This window comes from Bubalus bubalis, chromosome 8, assembly GCF_019923935.1.
Source record: "Bubalus bubalis isolate 160015118507 breed Murrah chromosome 8, NDDB_SH_1, whole genome shotgun sequence".
Classification (NCBI taxonomy): Eukaryota; Metazoa; Chordata; class Mammalia; order Artiodactyla; family Bovidae; genus Bubalus; species Bubalus bubalis.
In genome coordinates this window covers 7403053-7410216 of record NC_059164.1, presented here as the reverse complement: position 1 = coordinate 7410216, position 7164 = coordinate 7403053, and positions in this window count along the sequence as shown.

Genomic DNA, 7164 nt, shown 5'->3' with positions numbered 1-7164 from the left:
TGCAGCCGGCTATCTCTGTTCAGTCCTTTGTTCTGTGCGCGGGCCTGGCGGTGTCTTAGGTTAGGGCTGGCTTTTCGCGTGGTAGATATCCCACAGTCTGGTTTGCTAGCCCAAATTATTTCGCTCAGATAGCGCTCAGGACATTCGGGCGGATTCTTACTCTAAGGGACACAGCCCGCGCCGCACTTCCCTGCCCAGCCCCCGCTTGCTAATGCCGTGTGCAGGCGTCTGCGCTCCTTCTCCGCTGGGGGAGTTACCGTAGGGCTCACAATCCTCGATTTTTAATTGTTTATTTTTTTTTCCCCTCCCTTTTATGTTGCCCTCTGTGCTTCCAAAGCTCGGCACAGATTCGGCAGTGAGAGGGTTTCCTGGTGTTTGGAAACTTCTCTCTTTTTAAGACTCCCTTCCCGGGACGGAACTCCGTCCCTCCCTCTTTTGTCCTTTTTTTGTCTTTTATATTTTTTCCTACCTCTTTTCGAAGAGTTGGGCTGCTTTTCTGGGTGCCTGATGTCCTCTGCCGGCATTCAGAAGTTGTTTTGTGGAATTTACTCGACGTTTAAATGCTCTTTTGATGAATTTGTGGGGGAGAAAGTGTTCTCCCCGTCCTACTCCTCCGCCATCTTGGCTCCTCCCCATAGTGATGCTTTCTAAGGCCCACTTTACTTCACATTCCAGGATGTCTGGCTCTAGGTGAGTGATCATACCACCATGATTATCTGGGTTGTGGACATCTTATTTGTACAGTTCTTCTGTGTATTCTTGCCACCTCTTCTTAATATCTTCTGCTTCTGTTAGGTCCATACCATTTCTGTCCTTTATTGAGCCCATCTTTGCATGAAATGTTCCCTTGGTATCTCTAATTTTCTTGAAGAGACCTCTAGTCTTTCCCATTCTATTGTTTTCCTCTATTTTTTTGCACTGATCACTGAGGAAGGCATTCTTTGCACTGATCACTGAGGAAGGCGTTCTTTGCACTGATTACTAAGCAAGGATGCTTATCTCTCCTTGGTATTCTTTGGAACTCTGCATTCAAATGGGTATATCTTTCCTTTTCTCATTTGCTTTTTGCTTCTCTGTTTTCACAGCTATTTGGAAGGCCATCTCAGACAGCCATTTTCCTTTTTTGCATTTCTTTTTCTTGGGGATGGTCTTGATCCCTGCCTCCTGTATAATGTCAGGGATCTCCGTCCATAGTTCATCAGGCACTCTTGTCTATCAGATCTAGTCCCTTAAATCTATTTTTCACTTCCACTGTATATTCGTAAGGGATTTGATTTAGGTTGTACCTGAATGGTCTAGTGGTTTTCCCTACTTTCTTCAATTTAAGTCTGAATTTGGCAATAAGGAGTTCATGATTTGAGCCACAGTCAGCTCCCGGTCTTGTTTTTGCTAACTGTATAGAGCTTCTCCATCTTTGGCTGGAAAGAATATAATCAATTTGATTTTGTGTTGACCATCTGATGATGTCCACATGTAGAGTCTTCTCTTTTATTGTTGGAAGAAGGTGTTTGCTATGACCAGTTCAGTCATTAAGTCATCTCTGACTCCTTGTGACCCTACGGACTGTAGCCGACCAGGCCTCCCTGTCCATCACCAACTCCCAGAGTTTACAGAAACTCATGTCCATTGAGTCAGTGATGCCATCCAACCATCTGGTCCTCTCTCATCCCCTTCTCCTCCTGCCTTTGGTCTTTCCCAGCATCAGGGTGTTTTCTAATGAGTTAGCTCTTCTCATCAGGTGGCCAAAGTATTGTAGCTTCAGCTTCAGTATCAGTCCTTCCAATGAATATTCAGGATTGATTTTCTTTAGGATTGACTGGTTTGATCTCTTTGGAGTCCACAGGACTCTCAAGAGTCTTCTCCAACACCATAGTCATATATTTCTATGCATATAACATTTTTAAAATGACCAATTTTAGCAATGAAGGACAGATCAGGGGATGCCAGGGTTTAGAAGTTGGTATGGGTGTAGGCTGTCAAACGGTGACATGGGGGTCTTTGGGTTATGAGATGTTCAGCAGCTTGACTGTGCTGGTATCATGTACATGACAAAGTTGTACAGAACAAAAGAGAACAAAAAACTTGAGAAATCTGAACCACATTGGGGGGCTCTGTTAATTTCATACTCTTGCTAAGATATCTACTACAGTTCTGCAAAATGTTGCCGTGAGGGGAATCTGGGTAAGGCTACAAGAGGTCCCTCTGTGTCATTCCTCGTTATTCACATATTGAAAGTGAAAGTGAAAGTTGCTCAGTTGTGTACGACTCTTTGCGACCCCATGGACTAAACAGGCCACGGAATTCTCCAGGGCAGAATACTGGAGTGGGTAGCCTTTCCCTTCTTCAGGGGATCTTCCCAACCTAGGGATCAAACCCAGGTCTCCTGCATTGCAGGCAGATTACTTACAAGCTGAGCCATGAGAGGCTCAAAAACAACAAACATTTATCTCCCACAGTCCTGGAGACAGGACGTTCAGGACCAGAGCATCAGCAGACTCAGTGTCTGGTGAGGCCCCTTCCTGGTTTATAACCGCCTATCTGCCCTGAGTCCTCACCTGGAGGAAGGGATGTGCATCTCTGTGTGTCTCCTCTGTGAGACACAACCTCATCATGGGAGCTCCGCTCTCGTGACCTCATTGCCTCCCAAAGCCATCACTTTGCAGTTAGGGTTTCAACGTGTATGTTTCCAGGGAGGCGGAATTTACATATTCAGACAATAATGGACATAGTAACGTACAATATCATCTTAATACGATTTCACAATTTTCTCAATAAAAATTCAATTGAAAAACTGCAGTGGGCCCATGGGCTACAGTTTCAGGGCCAAGGCACTGGGAGGTGACTGAGGTCAGGGGCGACTCCTCAGAGATGATCTCGAAGTCGAGAACTAAGCCAGGAAAAGTTGCTCAGACAGGGTGAGTGTGCACTGAGTGGGCAGGAGCTTGGGGTGCCCACCAAGGACCTTCCTGTTTCCTCAGCTGAGAGGGTTATCTGTTGTAACTGGGAAGAACAGAATTGATTCCAAGTTGGGTCTGTTTCTCTTCCGTTAACATTTGCTTCCGTTGCTTTTGTTATTGTAATCACTAAAAGGATGCTGTCTATAGGCGTCAGCATCGTAATGGCCCGCCTCAGGGAACCTGCCTTTCTGTCTGACTGCTAACGTAAAGTGTCCTTGTCCAGCTCACAGGGGGCCATTTTGACCCTGCCCACCTGTGAATGGCTGCAGAAAAGAAGAAATGAACACATTCCCTCACCAATGCTGGCCAACCCAGGAGGTATTTTGCAAGACTTATGGCCTTTTTACTTTCTCACTTCCTCCTCCTCCCTGTTCTCTAAGAGAAACTGGCATCCAGACCCCGTTAAGACAGTACTCTAGGGCGCTAGCTCGCCATCTTGGCAGGGGCCCAGCTTTCCGAATAAAGCTGTGTTCCTCGTCTCAACACTCTCAATTATTGGACTGCCATGTGGTAAGCAGACTGAGCTTGGACTCAGTAACACTGTGACAAACTAAAGCAAATTTCAAAAAGTCTCAAGTAAAAAGGTGGCTGTGGGTACTGGGTGGTTCTGTGTGGTGGGTGAGGGATGCAGAGACATGTAATTTGACAGGAACCTGTTACTGAGTCCAAGCTGGATCTGCTGGGCACACACCAGGCCAATGAATAGGAGAGATGAGGTGCTGACACAAGGAATATGACTTTATGCAGAGAGCTGGCTGACCAAGAAAATGGCAGTCGAATGTCTCAATATAACTATCTTGCCGGGGTCTGGATGTCTGGTTCTTTGATAGAGTCAGGGAGAGAGAAGCAAAGAGGAGCTAGTCAAAAGGCAGCAGAGACAGGGAGAGGCAGAGAGGAAGTAAAGTAAAAAGGGTCTTCCATTTTGCAAAACATCTCTGGGAAGGGCAAGCCTTTGGAAAGGGGTGTGTTTATCTCTTCTCTTTTTATAACCATTCACAGGTGGACAGGGTCAGATTATCATTTTATGAGCTGAACAGACACTTTAGTCAGGCAGAGGGGCAGGGTCCTTTGAGGCAGGCCATTATGTACGATTATAATAACAAGAGCAACGAAAAGCAAGTTAAAGAAATGGTTTTCAACATGGGGTCAGAATTGGCTTCTCCCTGCAGCAAACCTACCAATCATAACAGGCTTTTGTATCTCCCCTGTCCCTCATTGACCCCTGCAGAATGGGCATTTTCCCATCTGAGGGATGACTTCAGAAAGTCACCAGTCAGCACACAGCACAGCCAAGGTCACCAGGGGAAAAGTCACTATGGATTTGAGCACCAGTTAAAAAATTAACTGACTATTCCTGAGTGGCACGGTGAAGGATTTCTGTGTGAGACAATGGTTTTGAATGAGGTAGAAAGCGACAAGGACGAAGGCTCTGCAGGCGGAGCCGTGGGGATACTGCTGGGCCCTCTGCGCCTTTGGTGCGGTGTCCCAGAGGGGACATTCAGGCTGGTGGCCGGGGGTGGGGGCTGCTGCCCTCGGCTGTGCACCCCGCACAGCACTTCCGCTCGTGCCCCTTTTCAGCAGGGGGCATGAGCCTGTCAGCAGGCAGCATCAGTTTGGGGACTGGGGGCGCTCTGATGTTTGGGTGGGTGGGTGGTCTTGTCACCTAGTCCAAGCTCGCTCTGTTGGGCACTAAGTGAAAGCCGCTCAGTTATGTCCGACTTTCTACGACCCCATGGACGATACAGTCCAGGGAATTCTCCAGGCCAGAATCCTGCAGTGGGTATCCTTTCCCTTCTCCAGGGGAATCTTCCCAACCCAGAGATCGAATCCAGGTCTCCCGCATTGCAGGTGGATTCTTTACCAGCTGAGACACTAGGGAAGCCCAAGACTACTGGAGTGGGTAGCCTATCCCTTCTCCAGGGGATTGTCCCAACCCAGGAATCAAACCAGGGTCTCCGGAATTGCAGGTGGATTCTTTACCAGTTGAGACACCAGGGAATCCCCACAGGGCAGCTGATTAACCGAGAGACAAGATGCTGAGGCAAGGAATAGGACTTTATTCGGAAAGCCGGCTGAACAAGAAGATGGCAGACAAATGTCTGAAAATAACCATCTTATTGGGGGTCTGGAGGCCAGATTCTTTCTACAGAACAGAGAGAGAGAGGAGGTGAACAGATAAAGTAAAAAGGCCATTAAGTTTGCAAATATCTCCTGGAATGGCAAGCCCAGGAAAGGGATGTGTTAATTTCTTCCTTCCTCCCATCCACAGGTGGACAGCATCTGAATAAAGGCATTTTAACAGTCAGGCAGAGGAGCAGGATTCTTGGTATGAGCAGCCATTATGTATGATTGTAATAATAAAAGCAACAAAAAGCAAATCAGAAACAGTTCCAACCCAGATCAGGATTGGCTCATCCCTGCCACAGCCTGAGAACTCTGTGAGTGACACAGAGTTACCTGCCGCCTCCACCGTGTGCGGGGAGGGGAGCTCTTCTCTCTGTTCTGTCTCATGAGCAATCAAACGCTGGCTGTGCCCCACTATGTTGTTTCATGACCTCCTGATGGGGCCTGCCAGCTGCTTGGAAAACACTGTTCTTTGGGGTTTCCACCTTCGCTCAGTGAGGCATCCAGGGCAGCCCCGGGATGGACAGGGACTTGGGGAGTGGGCCCAAGCAGCAGGAAGCCTCACTGAGTATCTCTGAAATACTATCAGGTTTAAGAGAATCCGGCTTTGGAATTAGTCTAGGGTTGCGCTTACTCCCTGGAAGAAAAGTTATGACCAACCTAGATAGCATATTGAAAAGCAGAGACATTACTTTGTTAACAAAGGTCCGTCTAGTCAAGGTTATGGCTTTTCCAGTGGTCATGTATGGAAGTGAGAGTTGGACTGTGAAGAAAGCTGAGTGCCGAAGAATTGATGCCTTTGAACTGTGGTGTTGGAGAAGACTCTTGAGAGTCCTTTGGACTGCAAGGAGATCCAACCAGTCCATTCTGAAGGAGATCAACCATGGGATTCTTTGGAGGGAATGATGCTAAAGCTGAAACTCCAGTACTTTGGCCACCTCATGCGAAGAGTTGACTCATTGGAAAAGACTCTGATGCTGGGAGGGATTGGGGGCAGGAGGAGAAGGGGACGACAGAGGATGAGATGGCTGGATGGCATCACTGACTCGATGGACGTGAGTCTGAGTGAACTCTAGGAGTTGGTGATGGACAGGAGGCCTGGCGTGCTGTGATTCATGGGGTCGCAAAGAGTCGGACATGACTGAGCGACTGAACTGAACTGAATTGAACTGGGCTTCCCTGGTGGCTCTGATGGTTAAGAATCTGTCTGCAATGTAGGAGACGTGGGTTTGATCCCTGAGTCAGGAAGGTCCCCTGGAGAAAGAAATGGTAACCCACTCCAGTATTCTTGCCTGGAGAATTCCCATGGATGGAGGAACCTGGCTGGCTACAGTCCACGGGATCGCAGAGTCAGACACATGCTGACTGAATAACACTGCTTTAACCTTTGGTGAGCCCAACTGAGGGCGTGTCACCACTTGGTGTGGTCTGCCCTTCTAAGGGAGACAGATTCTGCAGAATCAGGAGGAGTTCTCTGAAGGCATCCAAGTGGGTGGGGTGGACTGGGTGGTGACCGCTGGGTGTCCTTAGCTTTGCTGGCTGTAGGGGCAGTGCTGGAGCTGGTCGGGGTGTTGCAGAGAAGCCAATTCTGACTCCATGTTGGAAACATTTTTAGACTTGTTTTAAGTTGCTTTTGTTATTATAATTATACACAATAGCCTGCCTCTGAGGACCCTGCCCTTCTGCCAGACTGTAAATTAAAGTGTCCTTGTTCAGTCCATAGAGATAATCTGTCCCCACCCACCTGTGAATAACTTCAACAAAAAGAAGAGATTAACATACCCCTTTCAAAGGCTCCCATTTCTGGAGAAGTTTTGTAAGACTGAAGACCCTTTCACTTTACTTCCCCACTGCCTCTTCCTCTCTGCTCTGCCTTTTGACTTCAGTTTCTGATTGCTTCTCTCACAGGCTTTGTAAAAGAACCTGGCATCTAAGCCCCAACAGAATGGTTATTTGGAGACGTGAGTTGGCCATCTTCTTGGTCAGTCTGCTTTGGCTTTCCAAATAAAGTCCTATTCCTTGCCTCAACACCTCCTCTCTCATTGGTGTCCTGCAGCAAGCAGAGTGTGAGCTTGGACTCAGT